Source organism: Nerophis lumbriciformis, linkage group LG07 (genome assembly GCF_033978685.3).
Source record: "Nerophis lumbriciformis linkage group LG07, RoL_Nlum_v2.1, whole genome shotgun sequence".
Classification (NCBI taxonomy): domain Eukaryota; kingdom Metazoa; phylum Chordata; class Actinopteri; order Syngnathiformes; family Syngnathidae; genus Nerophis; species Nerophis lumbriciformis.
This window is the reverse complement of record NC_084554.2, coordinates 49,203,948-49,226,061: the sequence shown is the minus strand read 5'-3', so window position 1 is coordinate 49,226,061 and position 22,114 is coordinate 49,203,948. Positions and strand designations below refer to the sequence as shown.

The 22,114-nt window shown below is 42.7% G+C and overlaps 1 protein-coding gene across 1 annotated transcript in view; it reads left to right on the top strand.

Moving 5' to 3' along the window:
- Positions 1–226: 226 nt before the first annotated feature.
- Positions 227–22,114, top strand: part of LOC133609385 (cadherin-20-like) — a 222,932-nt gene continuing 201,044 nt past the window's right edge. Inside the window, exon 1 of the mRNA XM_061964931.1 lies at positions 227–343. The gene's annotated coding sequence lies outside the window, so the exon portion shown is untranslated. The remainder of the gene's footprint in view (positions 344–22,114) is intronic.

The window sequence follows — 22,114 nt, the reverse complement described above, 5'->3', positions numbered from 1 at the left end:
ATTAGCCAAGTGGTAAACATTCACTTATTCATCAAACATATTCATCCGCAGTGCTCATGTTTGTTCATGACTTGATGGAAGGGAAGTGCAAGTGATTTTGGGGCCGCGATTGGCGCGTCTGAACGTTGACGAGGCGGCGCAGCAAGGGAGGGAGGAGGGAATTTGCGCGGAGGGAGGGAGGGAGGGAGTCGGAAGACCGGGAGAGAGCACCGGGAAGGCGGTTAGAGCGAGCCGAGGCGAGCCGGCGAGAGGAGGTCTGGTGTCGGTCAGCTGGACGCGGCGACGAGGACGAGGACGCGGCTTTTTTTTGTCCGAAGAGGACTTCTTCCGCCCCGCCTTGAAGGTAACGTCCAACATGTTGATGATGATTCGGGGGGGAACGGGTGACTTTACGGGGGTCAGCGGGTAAGTCCTTGACCACGGCGGCAGCGCAGCAACGGGGATTTCTATTTCTCACCCCGCCTGGCGAAACGCCAAGTCCCGCGGGGATAAAGATGTCATTGTCGGCTTCTCTGTCATGACCCCCCCGCGCCCTTCCTCCGTAGTGCGCCGTCAGCACTTCCACGTCCCACAGCGCCGCGCTGAATGTCAAACACCCCGCCGGGCGACGTGCGGCTCCGGGGCCGATGTTGGCGTTTTTGTTTACGAAGTGGAGGTGGAAGGGGCTCAGTTGCCTCGGACGGCTGCCGAGCTCCACGACGCCCGGCGCCCGGCGCGCATCTTGAAGTCATCAGGCGGAAGCAAAAGTAGTGAAGACTTGACTAATATGACTCTTTTTCAACTTTTTTACTGCAAAATGAAGAAATACAAAGTGGACATGGTACAATTGCAATACTCGTTCCGCCAGTTATTAACGATGACCACCACCTTTAATGATGGAATTAAACATAACTCCAAATGATCTCCAAGTCAACGTACACAGTAACTCAAGTACATATGGTGGCAGACAAGACATGCTGCCTTGTATGGTTGTTGCTCTCACTCCTGCCGCCAGTTGTTATTGATTGCAACCACCTTTCATAACAAAATAAAAGATAAAAACTCTAAATGATCGACAAAGTCAACGTACACAGTAATTCAAGGACATATGGTGGCAGACAAGACATGCTGCCTCGTATGATTGTTGCGCTCACTCCTCCCGCCAGTTGTTATTGATTGCAACCACCTTTCATAACAGAATTAAAGATAAAAACTCCAAATGATCTCCAAGTCAACGTACACAGTAACTCAAAGACATATGGTGGCAGACAAGACATGCTGCCTCGTATGATTGTTGCGCTCACTCCTCACGCCAGTTGTTATTGATTGCAACCACCTTTCATAACAAAATAACAGATAAAAACTCTAAATGATCGACAAAGTCAACGTACACAGTAATTCAAGGACATATGGTGGCAGACAAGACATGCTGCCTCGTATGATTGTTGCTCTCACTCCTGCCGCCAGTTGTTATTGATTGCAACCACCTTTCATAACAAAATAACAGATAAAAACTCTAAATAATCGACAAAGTCAACGTACACAGTAACACAAAGACATATGGTTGCAGACAAGACATGCGGCATGCTGCCTTGTATGATTGTTGCACTCACTCCCACAGCCAGTTAATAATGATAACCACCACCTTTCATCATAGTAATAAACAACTAACTCCAAATGATTTCAAAGTCAATGTAAACAGTACATCTCAGACGCGACATGGTGCCTTGCATAGTTATTGCTCTCACTCCTCCCGCCAGTTGTTATTGTATGCAACCACCTTTCATAACAGAATTAAAGATGACAACTCTTAATGATCTCCAAAGTTAACATACACAGTAACTCAAAGACATATGGTGGCAGACAAGACATGCTGCCTCGTATGATTATTGCGCTCACTTCTACCGCCAGTTAATAAAGACCTTTCATAATAGTAATAAGCAACCAACTCCAAATGATTTGCAAAGTCAATGTACACAGTACCTCAGATACACCTGGCGCCTTGCATAGTTATTGTTCTCACTCCAACCCGCCAGTTGTTATGAATTGCCACCACCTTTCATAACAGAATTAAAGATAACAACTCTAAATGATCGACAAAGTCAACGTACACAGTAACTCAAAGACATATGGTGGCAGACAAGACACGCAGCATGCTGCCTTGTATGATTGTTGCTCTGACTACTCCCGCTAGTTGTTATTGATTGCAACCACCTTTCATATTAGTAATAAACATACCAACTCCAAATGATTTGCAAAGTCAGTGTACACAATACCTCAGACACACCTGGCGTCGTTGCAAAGTTATTGCTCTCACGCCTCCCGCCAGTTGTTATTGATTGCAATCACCTTTCATAACAAAATTAAAGATAACAATACTAAATGATCAACAAAGTCAACGTACACTCAAAGACATATGGTGGCAGACAAGATACGCCGCATGCTGCCTCGTATGATTGTTGCGCTCACTTCCACCGCCAGTTAATAATGATGACCACCACCTTTCATAATAGTAATAAACAACCAACTCCAAATGATTTCCAAAGTCAATGTACACAGTACCTCAGACACACATGGCATCGGACACGCGTCATAGTTATTGCTCTCACTCCTCTCGCTAGTTGTTATTGATTGCAACCATCTTTCACAACAGAATTAAAGATAAAAACTCTAAATGATCGACAAAGTCAACGTACACAGTAACTCAAACACATATGTTGGCAGACAAGACATATGGCATGCTGCCTCGTATGATTGTTGCGCTCACTCCAACCGCCAGTTAATAATGATAACCACCACCTTTCATTATAGTACTAAACAACCAACTCCTAATGATTTGCAAAGTCAATGAATAAAGTACCTCAGACACACCTGGTGCCTTGCATAGTTATTGCTCTCACTCCTCCCGCTAGTTGTTATTGATTGCAACCACCTTTCACGACAGAATTAAAGATAAAAACTCTAAATGATCGACAAAGTCAACGTACACAGTAACTCAAAGACATATGGTGGCAGACATGTGGCATGCTGCCGTGTGTAATTAATGTGACTGTGTCGGATAGATAAGGTGATTGCTCCAGATATTAATAACCGCCACCTCTCATAATACAACCAAAAAAAAACAACTCTGAATAATACACAAAGACAATGTACACAGCAACCAAACCCATAGCCTTGTATAAACTCCTACCATCGTTTATCAAGCAGCATGTTAATCTAACAAGCTCATGTTTTGCTGCGTGATGACCGTGTTCCATAAATAATGCAACCACTCCACCCGCCAGTTATTCATGATAAGTACAACTTTTCACGGCAGAAATCAATAAAACAACCTAAAAACAATCCACTCGGTCAAAGTCCACAGCTGACGTGCACGGACAGAGTCTTGTATAATTCATGTGACTGGCTCATCCCACCAATTATTCATGATAACCGCCACCTTTCATTTACAATAGAAACAAAATAACTCCAAAAATCTAAAAAAGTCTTGTATAATTCATGTGACTTCCTCATCCCACTAATTATTCATGATAACCGCCACCTTTCATTTACAATAGAAACAAAATAACTCCAAAAATCTAAAAAAAAGTCTTGTAAAATTCATGTGACTGCCTCATCCCACCATGTATTCATGATAACCGCCACCTTTCATTTACAATAGAAACAAAATAACTCCAAAAATCTAAAAAAGTCTTGTATAATTCATGTGACTGCCTCATCCCACCAGTTATTCATGATAACCGCCACCTTTCATTTACAATAGAAACAAAATAACTCCAAAAATCAAAAAAAGTATTGTATAATTCATGTGATTGCCTCATCTCACCAATTAGTCATGATAACCGCCACCTTTCATTTACAATAGAAACAAAATAACTCCAAAAATTAAAAAAAAGTATTGTATAATTCATGTGACTGCCTCATCCCACCAATTATTCATGATAACCGCCACCTTTCATTTACAATAGAAACAAAATAACTCCAAAAATGAAAATAAAATATTTTATTATTCATGTGACTGCCTCATCCCACCAATTATTCATGATAACCGCCACCTTTCATTTACAATAGAAACAAAACAACTCCAAAAAAACAAAAAAGTATTGTATAATTAATGTGACTGCCTCATCCCACCAATTATTCATGACAACTGCCACCTTTCATTTACAATAGAAACAAAATAACTCCAAAAATAAAAAAAAGTCTTGTATAATTCATGTGACTTCCTCATCCCACCAATTATTCATGATAACCGCCACCTTTCATTTACAATAGAAACAAAATAACTCAAAAAAAAAAGTATTGTATAATTCATGTGACTGCCTCATCCCACCAATTAGTTATAACTGCCACCCTTCATTTACAATAGAAACAAAATAACTCCAAAAATTTAAAAAACGTATTGTATAATTCATGTGACTTCCTCATCCCACCAATTATTCATGATAACCGCCACCTTTCATTTACAATAGAAACAAAATAACTAAAAAAATTTAAAAAAATCTTGTATAATTCATGTGACTGCCTCATCCCACCAATTAGTTATGATAACTGCCACCCTTCATTTACAATAGAAACAAAATAACTCCAAAAATTAAAAAATGTATTGTATAATTCATGTGACTTCCTCATCCCACCAATTATTCATGATAACCGCCACCTTTCATTTACAATAGAAACAAAATAACTAAAAAAATTTAAAAAAATCTTGTATAATTCATGTGACTGCCTCATCCCACCAATTAGTTATGATAACTGCCACCCTTCATTTACAATAGAAACAAAATAACTCCTAAAATCAACAAAAGTTTTGTATAATTAATGTGACTGCCTCATCCCACAAATTATTCATGATAACTGCCACCTTTCATTTACAATAGAAACAAAATAACTCCAAAAATCAAAAAAAGTATTGTATAATTCATGTGATTGCCTCATTCCACCAATTAGTCATGATAACTGCCAGCCTTCATTTACAATAGAAACAAAAAAAACTACAAAAATCAACAAAAGTCTCTTTCAGAGTGACTTCAATTATTAGACACAACCACACTGGCAACCACCAAGTCACAGTCTCGCAGGGGTTAATGATGTGGACGCCTGTATCTACATTTTTGTTACATTTTTGTTACATTTTTGTTGTGTTTTGCTCGGTCTGAGATGTTCATATGTTCTTAATATTCAGTGTTTTATTGTTCGTAGTTATTTTGTAAATCCCACGTAAAAGAGGAGTGATGTTCATATGTTGTTAATATTCAAGTCTGGTTATTAATGACAATGGCCAAGTTTATTTAGAAAGAAATGAAAATAATCCTCAAAATCAAAGGTCACGAACATGATTGTGTTGGTGATGATGACAATTGCTCCTCCTACCAGTGATGGATTAGCAGAAGTAAACAAACGCACGCCATTGAGAGACTCCACTGCGCGGGTTAATATCGCCTCTTTTTCGCCGGCCATCAATAACCCCGTCGCCGCAGCTCCCCCCCCCACCCCCCCCCCCCCCACACCCCCCCTCGCGTGAAAGACCAAAGTCATCATCACCTCGTCCGATAAACGTCTCCTGGTCGTTTCCCAGACGTGAGACACTTGGCACGCGGAGAAAATCAATAGGCCAGTAAATCCTTAATTGAATAGCTGCGGGCTGCTTTACGAGGCGCCGCCAGGACCTCGCCAGAACATCAAGGACCTTGTCGGCCGCAAAACAACATGGCGTCGGTCAGTTAACATTTGTACACCTGACGGCTTACGCTGCAGCCCGCAGCCACGTTTCCTCCCGCCTTTGATGGACTCTGACACGGGACACCCGGGCGGGGTACCACGCATGTCGTCATGGCGGCCAGGAACAAAACACTGTCTCACAGACTGGAGTGATGGATCGGCTTACCGCGGGGCTCGTGTTGCAACTCCAGTCGGAGCAAAATAAAGCGACATTTGGCGAGTTTTGATGCCTCGAGTTCAACAAGTCACTCCTTCTTTTTTTTTCTAAATAATGCCCCCTGAGATTTGCAAGGTCCTTGTTTGGATCAAGCGGAAAGAAATTCCTCCGAGGCCCGCGTGTGCAAGCAGTGGATGCTTTCTTTTCATGGAGCTGCTGCTGCAACTGGCTGTAACCTGCCCGTTTTATTCTTGGCTGCAAGAAAGCAATCGTACTGACTGACGGGCAGAGGAGCTTTCAGAGTGACGTCAATGATCAGACACAACCACACAGGCATTGATTTGACCAAGTCACCGTCTCGCAGGGGTTAATGATGTGGACACCTGCATCTACATTTTTGTTACATTTTTGTTGTGTTTTGCTCAGCCTGAGAAGTAAAAGAGGAGCAATGTTCATATGTTATCAATATTCAGTGTTTTATTGTTCGTACTTAATATTGTAAATCCCACATAAAAGAGGAGCGATTTTCATATGTTGTTAATATTCAGTGTTTTATTGTTCGTAGTTAATATTGTAAATCCCACGTAAAAGAGGAGCGATGTTCATATGTTGTTAATATTCAGTGTTTTATCATTCGTAGTTAATATTGTAAATCCCACGTAAAAGTTAAAGTTAAAGTACCAATGATTGTCACACACACACGAGAGGAGCAATGTTCATATGTTGTTAATATTCAGTGTTTTATTGTTCGTAGTTATTTTGTAAATCCCTCGTAAAAGAGGAGCGATGTTCATATGTTGTTAATATTCAGTGTTTTAGTGTTCCTAGTTAATATTGTAAATCCCACGTAAAAGAGGAGCGATGTTCATTTGTTGTTAATATTCAGTGTTTTATCATTCGTAGTTAATATTGTAAATCCCACGTAAAAGTTAAAGTTAAAGTACCAATGATTGTCGCACACACACTAGAGGAGCGGTGTTCATATGTTGTTAATATTCAGTGTTTTATTGTTCGTAGTTATTTTGTAAATCCCACGTAAAAGAAGAGCGATGTTCATATATTGTTAATATTCAGTGTTTTATTGTTCGTAATTAATATTGTAAATCCCACGTAAAAGAGGAGTGATGTTCATATCTTGTTAATATTCAGTGTTGTATTGTTCGTAGTTAATATTGTGAATCCCACGTAAAAGAGGAGCGATGTTCATATCTTGTTAATATTCAGTGTTTTATTGTTCGTAGTTAATATTGTAAATCCCAGGTAAAAGAGGAGTGATGTTCATATGTTGTTAATATTCAGTGTTTTATTGTTCGTAGTTAATATTGTAAATCCCACGTAAAAGTGAAAGTTAAATTACCAATGATTGTCACACACACACTAGAGGAGCGATGTTCATATGTTGTTAATATTCAGTGTTTTATTGTTCGTTGTTAATATTGTGAATACCACGTAAAAGAGGAGCGATGTTCATCCCTTGTTAATATTCAGTGTTTTATTGTTCGTAGTTAATATTGTGAATCCCACGTAAAAGAGGAGCGATGTTCATATCTTGTTAATAGTCAGTGTTTTATTGTTCGTAGTAAATATTGTAAATCCCACATAAAAGAGGAGCGGTGTTCATATATTGTTAATATTCAGTGTTTTATTGTTCGTAGTTAATATTTTAAATCCCACGTAAAAGAGGAGCAATATTCATATGTTGGTAATATTCAGTGTTTTATTGTTTGTAGTTAATATTGTAAATCCCACGTAAAAGAGAAGCGATGTTCAAATGTTGTTAATATTCAGTGTTTTATTGTTCATAGTTAATATTGTAAATCCCACGTAAAAGAGGAGCGATGTTCATATATTGTTAATATTCAGGGTTTTATTGTTCGTAGTTAATATTGTAAATCCCACGTAACAGAGGAGCGATGTTCAAATGTTGTTAATATTCAGTGTTTTATTGTCCGTAGTTAATATTGTAAATCCCACGTAAAAGAGGAACAATGTTCATATGTTGTTAATATTCAGTGTTTTATTGTTCGTAGTTAATATTGTAAATTCCACGTAAAAGAGGAACAATGTTCATATGTTGTTAATATTCAGTGTTTTATTGTTCTTAGTTAATATTGTAAATCCCATGTAAAAGAGGAACAATGTTCATATGTTGTCAATATTCAGTGTTTTATTGTCCGTAGTTAATATTGTAAATCCCACGTAAAAGAGGAGCGGTGTTCAAATGTTGTTAATATTCAGTGTTTTATTGTTCGTAGTTAATATTGTAAATTAGATGTGCATGAGATGATATACTTAAGTCTTGTCAAACACGAACCTAGCATTATTGTCATGGTAAAGGCTGATCCTGAGGCCGCTCCCCTGGTTCATCCATCCAGACGTCAGTCAGAAATACTGTATAAAGTAGTGTAAAGTTCTTACTTATATATGTCAGTAAGGGTTAGGGTTAGAGGTTAGGGTGAGAGGTTAGGATTAGGGTTAGGGTTAGGGCTAGGGTTAGGGTTAGGGTTAGGGTTGGGGTTGGGGTTAGGGTTAGGGTTAGGGTTAGGGTTAGGGTTAGGGTTAGGGTTAGGGTTAGGATTAGGATTAGGGTTAGGATTAGGATAGAGTTAGGGTTAGGGTTGGGGTTAAAGTTGAGGTTGGGGTTAGGATTAGGATTAATGTTAGGGTTAGGATTAGGGTAGGGTTAGGGTTAGGATTAGGCATAAAGAAAAAGAGTTGGTTAGGGTTAGGGTTAGGGTTAGGGTTTGGGTTAGGATTAGGCATAAAGAAAAGAGTTGGTTAGGGTTAGGGCTAGGGTTAGGGTTAGGGTTAATGTTAGGGTTAGGTTTGGGGTTAGGGTTAGGGTTAGGGTTAGGGTTGGCGGTATGAAAGTGCTAAAACATACCGGTGGGGTTAGGGTTAGGGTTTGGGTTAGGGTTAGGGTTAGGGTTAGGGTTAGGGTTAGGGTTGGCGGTATGAAAGTGCTAAAACATACCGGTGTAGGGAGTTTACATTATTCACCAAAGGAACTTTAGTTATTAGAGAGTTCCAGTTGGATGGTTTTTTAGGGTTAGGGTTAGGGGTTAGGGTTAGGGCTAGGGTTAGGGTTAGGTTTGGGGTTATGGTTAGGGTGGGGGTCTGGGGGTGCATTAGATGATTTACTTAAGTCTTGTCAAACACGAACCTAGCGTTATTGTCGTGGTAAAGGCTGATTCTGAGGCCGCTCCCCTGGTTCATCCATCCAGACGTCAGTCAGAAATACTGTATAAAGTAGTGTAAAGTTCTTACTTATATATGTCAGTAAGGGTTAGGGTTAGAGGTTAGGGTGAGAGGTTAGGATTAGGGTTAGGGTTAGGGTTAGGGTTAGGGTTAGGGCTAGGGTTAGGGTTAGGGTTAGGGTTGGGGTTGGGGTTAGGGTTAGGGTTAGGGTTAGGGTTAGGGTTAGGGTTAGGATTAGGATTAGGGTTAGGGTTAGGGTTAGGGTTAGGGTTAGGGTTAGGGTTAGGGTTAGGGTTAGGGATGATTTACTTAAGTCTTGTCAAACACGAACCTAGCGTTATTGTCGTGGTAAAGGCTGATTCTGAGGCCGCTCCCCTGGTTCATCCATCCAGACGTCAGTCAGAAATACTGTATAAAGTAGTGTAAAGTTCTTACTTATATATGTCAGTAAGGGTTAGGGTTAGAGGTTAGGGTGAGAGGTTAGGATTAGGGTTAGGGTTAGGGTTAGGGTTAGGGCTAGGGTTAGGGTTAGGGTTAGGGTTGGGGTTGGGGTTAGGGTTAGGGTTAGGGTTAGGGTTAGGATAGAGTTAGGGTTAGGGTTGGGGTTAAAGTTGAGGTTGGGGTTAGGATTAGGATTAATGTTAGGGTTAGGATTAGGGTAGGGTTAGGGTTAGGGTTAGGATTAGGGTTAGGATTAGGCATAAAGAAAAAGAGTTGGTTAGGGTTAGGGTTAGGGTTAGGGTTTGGGTTCGGATTAGGCATAAAGAAAAGAGTTGGTTAGGGTTAGGGCTAGGGTTAGGGTTAGGGTTAATGTTAGGGTTAGGTTTGGGGTTAGGGTTAGGGTTAGGGTTAGGGTTGGCGGTATGAAAGTGCTAAAACATACCGGTGGGGTTAGGGTTAGGGTTTGGGTTAGGGTTAGGGTTAGGGTTAGGGTTGGCGGTATGAAAGTGCTAAAACATACCGGTGTAGGGAGTTTACATTATTCACCAAAGGAACTTTAGTTATTAGAGAGTTCCAGTTGGATGGTTTTTTAGGGTTAGGGTTAGGGGTTAGGGTTAGGGCTAGGGTTAGGGTTAGGTTTGGGGTTATGGTTAGGGTGGGGGTCTGGGGGTGCATTAGATGATATACTTAAGTCTTGTCAAACACGAACCTAGCGTTATTGTCGTGGTAAAGGCTGATTCTGAGGCCGCTCCCCTGGTTCATCCATCCAGACGTCAGTCAGAAATACTGTATAAAGTAGTGTAAAGTTCTTACTTATATATGTCAGTAAACTTGCCATGAAAGCACTAAAACATACTGGTCTAGTCAGTTTACATTATTCACCGAAGGAAGTTTAGCTATTAGAGAGTTCCGGTCGGACGGTTTTTCACGGTACACATTTCCGGCCTTGTTGTTGTTTCTGGATGAGGAGATGCTGCTCTGTTATTGATTGAAGTAAAGTCTGAATGTCATTAAAACAGTAGGGAACGTTGATTACAACTGAGAAATCGATATTTTTTTAACGGCCCTCCAGGGGGCGCTGGTGGTCCTATGGTTAAGAAACACTGGCGTGAACAAAGCCAGCAATTGAAAAACTAAGCCTGCCGAGAGTCGGATTGTCGATTAGTCTCCTGGGCTGCTGGCAAAAGTTTTGTCATCTGTTGGGACGCTGGAATCGACATCTGGCGGAGGCGACATGAACACGGCAATCTGAGCCGTGAGGGCTTGGCAGCATGGGGGTCTGGGGGTGCATGAGATGATACACTTAAGTCTTGTCAAACACGAACCTAGCGTTATTGTCGTGGTAAAGGCTGATTCTGAGGCCGCTCCCCTGGTTCATTCATCCAGACGTCAGTCAGAAATACTGTATAAAGTAGTGTAAAGTTCTTACTTATATCTGTCAGTAAGGGTTAGGGTTAGAGGTTAGAGGTTAGGGTGAGAGGTTAGGGTGAGAGGTTAGGGTTAGGGTTAGGGTTGGGGTTGGGGTTGGGGTTAGGGTTAGGGTTAGGGTTAGGATTAGGATTAGGATTAGGGTTAGGATTAGGATTGGGTTAGGGTCGGGGTTAGGGTTAGGGTTAGGATTAGGATCAGGGTTAGGATTAGGATAGGGATAGGGTTAGGGTTAGGGTTAGGGTTAGGGTTAGGGTTAGGGTTAGGATTAAGGTTAGGATTAGGCATAAAGAAAAAGAGTTGGTTAGGGCTAGGGCTAGGGTTAGGGTTAGGGTTAGGGTTAGGGTTGGGGTTAGGGTTAGGGTTAGGGTTAGGGTTAGGGTTAGGATTAGGATTAGGTATAAAGGAAAAGAGTTGGTTAGGGTTAGGGCTAGGGTTAGGGTTATTGTTAGGATTAGGGTTAGGGTTAGCGGTATGAAAGCGCTAAAATATACCAGTGTAGTGAGTTTACATTATTCACCAAAGGAACTTTAATTATTAGAGAGTTCCGGTTGGATGTTTTTTCAGGGTTAGGGTTAGGAGTTAGGGTTAGGGTTAGGGTTAGGGTTAGGGCTAGGGTTAGGGTTAGGTTTGGGGTTAGGGTTAGGGTGGGGGTCTGGGGGTGCATGAGATGATATACTTAAGTCTTGTCAAACATGAACCTAGCGTTATTGTCGTGGTAAAGGCTGATTCTGAGGCCGCTACCCTGGTTCATCCATCCAGACGTCAGTCAGAAATACTGTATAAAGTAGTGTAAAGTTCTTACTTATATCTGTCAGTAAGGGTTAGGGTTAGAGGCTAGGGTGAGAGGTTAGGGTTAGGGTTAGGGTTAAGGTTAGGGTTAGGGTTAGGGTTAGGGTTAGGGTTAGGGTTGGGGTTGGGGTTGGGGTTGGGGTTAGGGTTAGGGTTAGGGTTAGGGTTAGGATTAGGATTAGAATTAGGTAAAAAGAAAAAGAGTTGGTTAGGGTTAGGGCTAGGGTTAGGGTTAATGTTAGGGTTAGGGTTAGGGTTAGCGGTATGAAAGCGCTAAAACATACTGGTGTAGTGAGTTTACATTATTCACCAAAGGAACTTTAGTTATTAGAGAGTTCCGGTTGGATGTTTTTTTAGGGTTAGGGTTAGGAGTTAGGGTTAGGGTTAGGGTTAGGGTTAGGGCTAGGGTTAGGGTTAGGTTTGGGGTTAGGGTTAGGGTGGGGTCTGGGGGTGCATGAGATGATATACTTAAGTCTTGTCAAACACGAACCTAGCGTTATTGTCGTGGTAAAGGTTGATTCTGAGGCCGCTACCCTGGTTCATCCATCCGTCAGTCAGAAATACTGTATGAAGTAGTGTAAAGTTCTTACTTATATCTGTCAGTAAGGGTTAGGGTTAGAAGTTAGGGTGAGAGGTTAGGGTTAGGGTTAGAGTTAGGGTTAAGGTTAGGGTTAGGGTTAGGGTTAGGATTAGGATTAGGGTTAAGATTAGGCATAAAGAAAAAGAGTTGGTTAGGGTTAGGGATAGGTTTGGGGTTAGGGTTAATGTTAGGGTTAGGGTTAGGGTTAGGGTTAGGGTTAGGGTTAGCGGTATGAAAGCGCTAAACCGGTGTAGTGAGATTACATTATTCACCAAAGGAACTTTAGTTATTAGAGAGTTCCGGTTGGATGGTTTTTTAGGGTTAGGGTTAAGGTTAAGGTTAAGGTTACGTTTGGGGTTAGGGTTAGGGTGGGGGTCTGGGGGTGCATTAGATGATATACTTAAGTCTTGTCAAACACGAACCTAGCGTCATTTTCGTGGTAAAGGCTGATTCTGAGGCCGCTACCCTGGTTCATCCATCCAGACGTCAGTCAGAAATACTGTATCTTACTTATATCTGTCAGTAAACTCGCCATGAAAGCACTAAAACATACTGGTATAGTGAGTTTACATTATTCACCGAAGGAAGTTTAGTTATTAGAAAGTTCCGGTCGGATCGTTTTTCACGGTACACATTTCCGGCCTTGTTGTTGTTTCTGGATGAGGAGATGCTGCTCTGTTATTGATCGAAGTAAAGTCTGAATGTCATTAAAACAGTAGGGAACGTTGATTACAACTGAGAAGTCGATATTTTTTAGTGGCCCTCCAGGGGGCGCTAGTGGCCCTATGGTTAAGAAACACTGGCGTGAACAAAGCCAGCAATTGAAAAGCTAAGCCTGCCGAGAGTCGGATTGTGGATTAGTCTCCTGGGCTGCTGGCAAAAGTTTTGTCATCTGTTGGGATGCTGGAATCGACATCTGGCGGAGGCGACATGAACACGGCAATCTGAGCCGTGAGGGCTTGGCAGCATGGGGTCGGGGGGTGCATGAGATGATACACTTAAGTCTGGTCAAACATGAACCCAGCGTTATTGTCGTGGTAATTTACTTATGTATGTCAGTAAGGGTTAGGGTTAGGGTTAGAGGTTAGGGTTAGGGTTAGGGTTAGGGTTAGGGTTAGGGTTAGGGTTAGGGTTAGGTTTAGGGTTGGGGTTAGGGTTAGGGTTAGGGTTAGGGTTAGGGTTAGGGTTAGGGTTAGGGTTCGGGTTAGCAGTATGAAAGCGCTAAAACATACCGGTGTAGTGGGTTTACATTATTCACCAAAGGAACTTTAGTTAGTAGAGAGTTCCGGTCGGACGGTTTTTTATGGTTAGGGTTAGGGGTTAGGTTTAGAGTTGGGGTTAGGGTTAGGGTTAGGGTTAGGTTTGGGGTTAGGGTTAGGGTGGGGGTCTTGGGGTGCATGAGATGATATACTTAAGTCTTGTCAAACACGAACCTAGCGTTATTGTCGTGGTAAAGGCTTATTCCGAGGCCGCTAACCTGGTTCATCCATCCAGACGTCTGTCAGAAATACTGTATAAAGTAGTGTAAAGTTCTTACTTATATCCGTCAGTAAACTCGCCATGAAAGCACTAAAACATACCGGTGTAGTGAGTTTACATTATTCACCAAAGGAAGTTTAGTTATTAGAGAGTTCCGGTCGGACGGTTTTTCACGGGACACATTTCCAGCCTTGTTGTTGTTTCTGGATGAGGAGATGCTGCTCTGTTATTGATCGAAGTAAAGTCTGAATGTCATTAAAACAGTAGGGAACGTTGATTACAACTGAGAAGCCGATATTTTTTAGCGGCCCTCCAGGGCGCGCTAGTGGCCCTATGGTTAAGAAACACTGGCGTGAACAAAGCCAGCAATTGAAAAGCTAAGCCTGCCGAGAGTCGGATTGTGGATTAGTCTCCTGGGCTGCTGGCAAAAGTTTTGTCATCTGTTGGGACGCTGGAATCGACATCTGGCGGAGGCGACATGAACACGGCAATCTGAGCCGTGAGGGCTTCGCAGCATGGGGGTCGGGGGGTGCATGAGATGATACACTTAAGTCTGGTCAAACATGAACCCAGCGTTATTGTCGTGGTAAAGGCTGATTCTGAGGCCGCTCCCCTGGTTCATCCATCCAGACGTCAGTCAGAAATACTGTATAAAGTGGTGTAAAGTTCTTACTTATATCTGTCAGTAAGGGTTAGGGTTAGAGGTTAGAGGTTAGGGTGAGAGGTTAGGGTTAGGGTTAGGGTTGGGGTTGGGGTTGGGGTTAGGGTTAGGGTTAGGGTTAGGATTAGGATTAGGATTAGGGTTAGGATTAGGATAGGGTTAGGGTCTGGGTTAGGGTTAGGGTTAGGGTTAGGATTAGGATCAGGGTTAGGATTAGGATAGGGTTAGGGTTAGGGTTAGGGTTAGGGTTAGGATTAAGGTTAGGATTAGGCATAAAGAAAAAGAGTTGGTTAGGGCTAGGGTTAGGGTTAGGGTTAGGGTTAGGGTTAGGGTTGGGGTTGGGGTTAGGGTTAGGGTTAGGGTTAGGGTTAGGGTTAGGATTAGGATTCGGTATAAAGAAAAAGAGTTGGTTAGGGTTAGGGCTAGGGTTAGGGTTAATGTTAGGATTAGGGTTAGGGTTAGCGGTATGAAAGCGCTAAAACATACCAGTGTAGTGAGTTTACATTATTCACCAAAGGAACTTTAGTTATTAGAGAGTTCCGGTTGGATGTTTTTTTAGGGTTAGGGTTAGGGTTAGGGTTAGGGCTAGGGTTAGGGTTAGGTTTGGGGTTAGGGTTAGGGTGGGGGTCTGGGGGTGCATGAGATGATATACTTAAGTCTTGTCAAACATGAACCTAGCGTTATTGTCATGGTAAAGGCTGATTCTGAGGCCGCTACCCTGGTTCATCCATCCAGACGTCAGTAAAGTAGTGTAAAGTCCTTACTTATATCTGTCAGTAAGGGTTAGGGTTAGAGGCTAGGGTGAGAGGTTAGGGTTAGGGTTAGGGTTAGGGTTAGGGTTAGGGTTAGGGTTAGGGTTGGGGTTAGGGTTAGGGTTGGGGTTGGGGTTGGGGTTAGGGTTAGGGTTAGGGTTAGGGTTAGGATTAGGATTAGAATTAGTTGAAAAGAAAAAGAGTTGGTTAGGGTTAGGGCTAGGGTTAGGGTTAATGTTAGGGTTAGGGTTAGGGTTAGCGGTATGAAAGCGCTAAAACATACCGGTGTAGTGAGTTTACATTATTCACCAAAGGAACTTTAGTTATTAGAGAGTTCCGGTTGGATGTTTTTTTAGGGTTAGGGTTAGGAGTTAGGGTTAGGGTTAGGGTTAGGGCTAGGGTTTGGGTTAGGTTTGGGGTTAGGGTTAGGGTGGGGTCTGGGGGTGCATGAGATGATATACTTAAGTCTTGTCAAACACGAACCTAGCGTTATTGTCGTGGTAAAGGCTGATTCTGAGGCCGCTACCCTGGTTCATCCATCCAGACGTCAGTCAGAAATACTGTATAAAGTAGTGTAAAGTTCTTACTTATATCTGTCAGTAAGGGTTAGGGTTAGAGGTTAGGGTGAGAGGTTAGGGTTAGGGTTAGAGTTAGGGTTAAGGTTAGGGTTAGGGTTAGGGTTAGGGTTAGTGTTAGGGTTAGGGTTAGGGTTAGGGTTAGGGTTGAGGTTGGGGTTGGGGTTAGGGTTAGGATTAGGGTTAGGATTAGGATTAGGGTTAGGATTAGGCATAAAGAAAAAGAGTTGGTTAGGGTTAGGGATAGGTTTGGGGTTAGGGTTAATGTTAGGGTTAGGGTTAGGGTTAGCGGTATGAAAGCGCTAAACCGGTGTAGTGAGATTACATTATTCACCAAAGGAACTTTAGTTATTAGAGAGTTCCGGTTGGATGTTTTTTTAGGGTTAGGGTTAAGGTTAAGGTTAAGGTTACGTTTGGGGTTAGGGTTAGGGTGGGGGTCTGGGGGTGCATTAGATGATATACTTAAGTCTTGTCAAACACGAACCTAGCGTTATTTTCGTGGTAAAGGCTGATTCTGAGGCCGCTACCCTGGTTCATCCATCCAGACGTCAGTCAGAAATACTGTATCTTACTTATATCTGTCAGTAAACTCGCCATGAAAGCACTAAAACATACTGGTGTAGTGAGTTTACATTATTCACCGAAGGAAGTTTAGTTATTGGAAAGTTCCGGTCGGATCGTTTTTCACGGTACACATTGTTGTTGTTTCTGGATGAGGAGATGCTGCTCTGTTATTGATCGAAGTAAAGTCTGAATGTCATTAAAACAGTAGGGAACGTTGATTACAACTGAGAAATCGATATTTTTTAGCGGCCCTCCAGGGGGCGCTAGTGGCCCTATGGTTAAGAAACACTGGCGTGAACAAAGCCAGCAATTGAAAAGCTAAACCTGCCGAAAGTCGGATTGTGGATTAGTCTCCTGGGCTGCTGGCAAAAGTTTTGTCATCTGTTGGGACGCTGGAATCGACATCTGGCGGAGGCGACATGAACACGGCAATCTGAGCCGTGAGGGCTTGGCAGCATGGGGGTCTGGGGGTGCATGAGATGATACACTTAAGTCTGGTCAAACATGAACCCAGCGTTATTGTCGTGGTAATTTACTTATGTATGTCAGTAAGGGTTAGGGTTAGAGGTTAGGGTTAGGGTTAGGGTTAGGGTTAGGGTTAGGGTAAGGGTTAGGGTTAGGTTTAGGGTTGGGGTTAGGGTTAGGGTTAGGGTTAAGGTTAGGGTTAGGGTTCGGGTTAGCAGTATGAAAGCGCTAAAACATACCGGTGTAGTGGGTTTACATTATTCACCAAAGGAACTTTAGTTAGTAGAGAGTTCCGGTCGGACGGTTTTTTTAGGGTTAGGGGTTAGGGTTAGAGTTGGGGTTAGGGTTAGGGTTAGGGTTAGGTTTGGGGTTAGGGTTAGGGTGGGGGTCTTGGGGTGCATGAGATGATATACTTAAGTCTTGTCAAACACGAACCTAGCGTTATTGTCGTGGTAAAGGCTTATTCCGAGGCCGCTAACCTGGTTCATCCATCCAGACGTCAGTCAGAAATACTGTATAAAGTAGTGTAAAGTTCTTACTTATATCCGTCAGTAAACTCGCCATGAAAGCACTAAAACATACCGGTGTAGTGAGTTTACATTACTTACCAAAGGAAGTGTAGTAATTAGAGAGTTCCGGTCGGACGGTTTTTCACGGGACACATTTCCAGCCTTGTTGTGGTTTCTGGATGAGGAGATGCTGCTCTGTTATTGATCGAAGTAAAGTCTGAATGTCATTAAAACAGTAGGGAACGTTGATTACAACTGAGAAGTCGATATTTTTTAGTGGCCCTCCAGGGGGCGCTAGTGGCCCTATGGTTAAGAAACACTGGCGTGAACAAAGCCAGCAATTGAAAAGCTAAGCCTGCCGAGAGTCGGATTGTGGATTAGTCTCCTGGGCTGCTGGCAAAAGTTTTGTCATCTGTTGGGACGCTGGAATCGACATCTGGCGGAGGCGACGTGAACACGGCAATCTGAGCCGTGAGGGCTTCGCAGCATGGGGGTCGGGGGGTGCATGAGATGATACACTTAAGTCTGGTCAAACATGAACCCAGCGTTATTGTCGTGGTAATTTACTTATGTATGTCAGTAAGGGTTAGGGTTAGAGGTTAGGGCTAGGGTTAGGGTTAGGGTTAGGTTTAGGGTTAGGGTTAGGTTTAGGGTTGGGGTTAGGGTTAGGGTTAGGGTTAGGGTTAGGGTTAGGGTTCGGGTTAGCAGTATGAAAGCGCTAAAACATACCGGTGTAGTGGGTTTACATTATTCACCAAAGGAACTTTAGTTAGTAGAGAGTTCCGGTCGGACGGTTTTTTAGGGTTAGGGTTAGGGGTTAGGTTTAGAGTTGGGGTTAGGGTTAGGGTTAGGGTTAGGTTTGGGGTTAGGGTTAGGGTGGGGGTCTTGGGGTGCATGAGATGATATACTTAAGTCTTGTCAAACACGAACCTAGCGTTATTGTCGTGGTAAAGGCTTATTCCGAGGCCGCTAACCTGGTTCATCCATCCAGACGTCTGTCAGAAATACTGTATAAAGTAGTGTAAAGTTCTTACTTATATCTGTCAGTAAACTCGCCATGAAAGCACTAAAACATACCTGTGTAGTGAGTTTACATTATTCACCAAAGGAAGTTTAGTTATTAGAGAGTTCCGGTCGGACGGTTTTTCACGGGACACATTTCCAGCCTTGTTGTTGTTTCTGGATGAGGAGATGCTGCTCTGTTATTGATCGAAGTAAAGTCTGAATGTCATTAAAACAGTAGGGAACGTTGATTACAACTGAGAAGCCGATATTTTTTAGCGGCCCTCCAGGGCGCGCTAGTGGCCCTATGGTTAAGAAACACTGGCGTGAACAAAGCCAGCAATTGAAAAGCTAAGCCTGCCGAGAGTCGGATTGTGGATTAGTCTCCTGGGCTGCTGGCAAAAGTTTTGTCATCTGTTGGGACGCTGGAATCGACATCTGGCGGAGGCGACATGAACACGGCAATCTGAGCCGTGAGGGCTCAGCAGCATGGGGATCTGGGGGTGCATGAGATGATACACTTAAGTCTGGTCAAACATGAACCCAGCGTTATTGTCGTGGTAAAGACTGATTCTGAGGCCGCTCCCCTGGTTCATCCATCCAGACGTCTGTCAGAAATACTGTATAAAGTAGTGTAAAGTTCTTACTTATATCTGTCAGTAAGGGTTAGGGTTAGAGGTTAGGGTTAGGGTTAGGGTTAGGGTTAGGGTTAGGGTTAGGGTTAGGGTTAGCGGTATGAAAGTGCTAAAACATACCTGTGTAGTGAGTTTACATTATTCACCAAAGGAACTTTAGTTATTAGAGAGTTCCGGTCGGACGGTTTTTTAGGGTTAGGGTTAGGGGTTAGGTTTAGAGTTGGGGTTAGGGTTAGGGTTAGGTTTGGGGTTAGGGTTAGGGTGGGGGTCTGGGGGTGCAGGAGATGATATACTTACTGTAAGTCTTGTCAAACACGAACTTAGCGTTATTGTCGTGGTAAAGGCTGATTCTGAGGCCGCTTCCCTGGTTCATCCATCCAGACGTCAGTCAGAAATACTGTATGAAGTAGTATAAAGTTCTTACTTATATCTGTCAGTAAATTCGCCATGAAAGCGCTAAACATATCGCTGTAGTGAGTTTACATTATTCACCAAAGGAACTTTAGTTATTAGAGAGTTCCGGTTGGATGTTTTTTTAGGGTTAGGGTTAGGGGTTAGGGTTAGGGTTTGGGTTAGGTTTAGGGTTAGGGTTAGGGTTAGGGTTAGCGGTATGAAAGTGCTAAAACATACCGGTGTAGTGAGTTTACATTATTCACCAAAGGAACTTTAGTTATTAGAGAGTTCCGGTCGGACGTTTTTTTAGAGTTAGGGTTAGGGGTTAGGTTTAGAGTTGGGGTTAGGGTTAGGGTTAGGGTTAGGTTTGGGGTTAGGGTTAGGGTTAGGGTTAGGGTTAGGGTTGGGGTTAGGGTTATGGTTGGGGTTATGGTTAGGGTGGGGGTCTGGGGGTGCATGAGATGATATACTTAAGTCTGGTCAAACACGAACCTAGCGTTATTGTCGTGGTAAAGGCTGATTCTGAGGCCGCTCCCCTGGTTCATCCATCCAGACGTCAGTCAGAAATACTGTATAAAGTAGTGTAAAGTTCTTACTTATATCTGTCAGTAAGTGTTAGGGTTAGAGGTTAGAGGTTAGGGTTAGGGTTAGGGATAGGGTTGGGGTTAGGGTTAGGGTTAGGGTTAGGGTTAGGGTTAGGGTTGGGGTTAGAGGTTAGGGTTTGGGTTAGGGTTAGGGTTTGGGTTAGGGTTAGGGTTAGGGTTAGGGTTTGGGTTAGGGTTAGGGTTTGCGGTATGAAAGCGCTAAAACATACCGGTGTATTAAGTTTACATTATTCACCAAAGGAACTTTAGTTATTGGAGAGTTCCGGTCGGATAGTTTTTCAGGGTTAGGATTAGGGTTAGGGGTTAGGGGTTAGGGTTAGGGTTAGGGTGAGGGTGAGGGTCTGGGGGTGCATGAGATGATACACTTAAGTCTTGTCAAACATGAACCCAGCGTTATTGTTGTGGTAAAGGCTGATTCTGAGGCCGCTCCCCTGGTTCATCCATCCAGACGTCAGTGTTTGAGTCTGGTGGAGCCTTTTCACGGGAGACCTCGGTCGGAGTCAATCGTCGACATGATTTATGGAGATGTGAACGCGCTGCCTGCTCGTTCTGACGAATGGCAGCCCGTTGTTTGTTTCCCTCACCGGCCAATTTTCCCACAGACATGTTTAATCTGCCATGTTTTTCAGGAGGCAATTTTGATCCATTTCCCCCCCCCTCTCCATATATCTCCCTCTTGACAGTTTCCGTGCGATTGACAACAACGTCGCAGCGGCGTGAGTCAGACTTGTAATGGAGCTGTAGTGTCCAAACACTTAATGGCTGTTTGGACGACAGGCATCTCTCGGGGACACGCACCACTTGTTGTCCCAATCATCCTGCTAGCAACACTTGATTAATGCCACTGTCTGGATAAAAGGCTGTGCATATTAGCGAGGTGATTACACCGCCCGGGAAACTCTTCGGGAAAACAACAGAAAAAGCCTCGGCAATCAACGCGGTAACTTTTTCAAAGTTTGCCTATTTTAAGTTTTTTAATTGACTCCCCGCCACCCCTGAAGGGAAACGAGGGTCTTTGGTGAGCAATCAGCTTTGTCTTCATCAAAAACAAGGCGGATTAACGGCGGGTAGCGTGGTTGGTGGGACCCCTCCAGGAAAATGAAGGAAGGTTGAATCAAACGTGCAGAGGAGCGCTTTGGCCAGGTTGGAAGAGAGAACAATGGAGGTTTATTGCAGAGAGACTTAATGAGAGTCCCCAGCTCGGAGGGCCAGAGGGGCTGCAACCTGTCGTCTCTCCAACGCTTCCACCGCCGAGGCGCCGCGGGAGGGAAAAAACACGGAATAGAAGAATACTAATGAGGCGGCTTGAATCAACACAACACCTCTGCTAATGTTACGACGGCCATGAGGAGGAATAACCCCGTTTGTGCCTTTTCACCGTTTCTTCTAAAGCAGGGGTGTCAAACTCCTTTTAGATCGGAGGCCACATGGAGAAAAGTCCACTCCCAAGTGGGCCAGACTGGTAAAATCACGGCATGATAACTAAAAAATAAAGACAACTTGTTTTCTTTGTTTAAAAATAGTACAAGCACATTCTGAAATTGTACAAATCATAATGTTGTTGGGTTTTTTTTACACTTACATGTTGCGGTTAATAGTATTCTATCTTTATTTGTCGTTATTTATACTTTCTGAATAAATTATGTGATAATGTTCAGCAGTCAACTCGTTGGTGTTAATTTTCGATTTAAAGAGAAAAAAAATGATATCAAAATCAAATTACAGGATGTTATTTATGTAGTTTGATCATTTTCCTCGACTGGTGCACTAACATCATGTGGTTTATTTTGTACATATTTAGCATCATCTACAAAGATACAAAGAATTGCTATTGCGACATCTAGTGGACACATTTAGAACAGCTGTTTCTTTCATTCAAAAATGTCTGTTATGTATGCAGGGGGAGTATTGACGGCACAGTTCCACAAGGGGGTGATGCAGCTCTATGTTTTATTATATATATATATATATATATATATATATATATATATATATATATATATATATATATATATATATATATATATATATATATAAAATACATTTTATTTTTAAAACGCCTTTCTGGGCACTCAAAGACACCGTACAAAATCAAAACAATAAAATCAGATTGGATAAAAAAAAACAACAACAACAACAAAGATAGAGAAGAAAAGATGATTACAATGAATAAGCAGT